Raw genomic sequence first — 2,389 nt, 5'->3', positions numbered from 1 at the left:
CCTTTATTCCTCATTTGGTTCAACACTCAGGCAGGGAAAACACACTGTTATAGATAGGGCTCCTCTACCCTTCAGCAGAGGATAATTGCTGTAGGAGAGGGTGCCTGGGGCCAGTAGTAGCCTGATTCTGAGTAGATGAGAGGGAGCTGAGGTTAGGCAGGAATTAGTGAGGTGAAGATATGGGGGAAGTGAGTTCTCAGAAAAGAGATAACATTTGCAAAGGCCCTGAGGGAAAAAAAGCTTGGCAGTTTTAAGAAGCTCATTTAGTGTGGTTGGAGGGGTTGATGTAACAGGAGGAATGGCTAGAACACTGGAAAGGTGGAGGATCCTAGAGCCAAGTTAAAAACTTTATCTTTTTTTTTTTTTTTTTTTGTCTTTTTTTTTTTTTGTGACCGGCGTACCTCGCTCAGCACACCGGCCATCCTTATATAGGATCCGAACCCGCGGCGGGAGCACTGCTGCGCTCCCAGCGCCGCACTCTCCCGAGTGCGCCACGGGGTCGGCCCTAAAAACTTTATCTTGAGGGCACTGATAAATCATGGAAAAGTTTTAATGATATTTCCTTGCTCCTTGCATCTCAACCCATTATTTACCTGGATAGGCCCTCTTACCTTTGGGTACAGAGGTACTGTGGAGAAAATATCCTTTCAGGCTGAAACACATAGGCAATTTAGTAGAAACCTTAGGAGCTAGAATGGAAAGCACATGGACTTAAGCGTCAGAATGCTTGAGTCTGTGATGTTGAACAAATTCCTTAGCCTCTCCAAGCCACTTTCTTTTCTGCACAATTGGTAATGTAACATTTCTACCCCTCATTAGGTTGTTGTATCAGAAATAATGCCTATGATTGGTACTCTACATAGATAGTAGCTGTGACAGTTTTGGCAATGCTCTCTTGCTAACAAAAGTTTCAGACTCCTCTTTGGGAATGGAGTCACAGAACCATATATTGCCAAATTATGATGAGAACTTAAAGTTGTGTCTGTATATGATACTTGCATCTCTTCTGCAACACTGAGGATCAGTTGATTTGTTGGTTTGTCCTTCCAGAGAAAGGAAGATCACTACTGTCTGAAGCCACTCCATGTCTGGGATCTGTGTGAGAAGGTTCTTTCTTGGACTGAATTCAAATCTGCTTCCCTGTGACCTCTGTGCAGTGGTCTTGGTAGTGCCCCTAATGCCTCTTCCATGTGACAGCCCTCCAAGGGTTTTAAGTTATTATCACCATTCATTCACTAACCTACAGTTGAAAAGCTTGTTTCTTCAGCCTTTCCAGCCACAATATTCAAAGGGTTAATTCATCAAGAAAACAAAACAATCCTAAAACATATGTACCTAATAATAGAGCTTTAAAACATGAAGTAAAAAGTGTTAGTGGGAGATTTTAATAATAATAGTAGCAACCATTTACTGAGTACCCACATTGTACACAGTTCTAGAGCTACGCAGGTAAGTAAGTCTCAATCAGGCCTGTCAATTGTAGAAAGTCAAACAAGTAAACAAGTGTAACACAATGTTATAGACTAAGTAATAACTATCCTCAGCTGGACTTACCTATTTGTGGTATTTGTTAAAATATCATTTTAGAGACTTTAGCCACACCAGCTATTCTTCAAAACAGCCAGTCAGTAACTGCAAACACATTCCTACAAGAAATGTTAATTTTCCCAGTTAGCATTCTTTACAAATCCTCTTTTTAGAGTCAGAATAATGGAAACCAGGCAAGCAAGAAGAGTGGAATACTATGATTTGCTGTACCTGCAAATAGATAACAAATATTTGGAAGGGAGGAGCCTTAATTAGTCTTTCCTGAGCACTGAAATATGAGGGTACTTCAAAAAGTTCACGGAAAGATTCATATTATATTTTAATTCTATTTTTCCATGAACTTTTTGAGAACCCTCATAGAAGAGATGAGGCATACTGTGTTTGTCATGCATGACCATACAATAAAGAAGGCCACAGAAGATGGGGGTGAGGAGGGTGGGCAGTAAAGCATTTGCTCCACTGACTCACTGCAAGTTGTGTGAAAGCATCATGATACTCACATCCCAATGTTTGTTTCTTTGTAGTTGGGCCCTGTGTTGGATGCTGGGGTAAGAAGGATCTGTCTAGGAGAATGAGGCAAGCACACAAGGTAATCTAAGGCAGAAAGTGCTTGGGAACCTTGGAAAAGGATGGTTTAATGTGTCCTGGAAGTTCTGAGGAGGATAGATACCTGGGCAGGTGAAATTAGCCTTCCTAAAGGAGGCAGCATATCTAAGAATAAATACACCAATGCAGTCCTCCCAACATCCTGAAGTGGCATCTTCTCCATGAGAACCCTCTTGCCCAGATGAGGGGGTCTGAATTCCTGAGAGGGTCTTAGACTCCTAAGACTGCACCTCTT

Source organism: Cynocephalus volans, chromosome 5 (assembly GCF_027409185.1).
Source record: "Cynocephalus volans isolate mCynVol1 chromosome 5, mCynVol1.pri, whole genome shotgun sequence".
Lineage (NCBI taxonomy): Eukaryota > Metazoa > Chordata > Mammalia > Dermoptera > Cynocephalidae > Cynocephalus > Cynocephalus volans.
The sequence above is the reverse complement of the archived record's forward strand: the minus strand, read 5'-3'. Positions refer to the sequence as shown.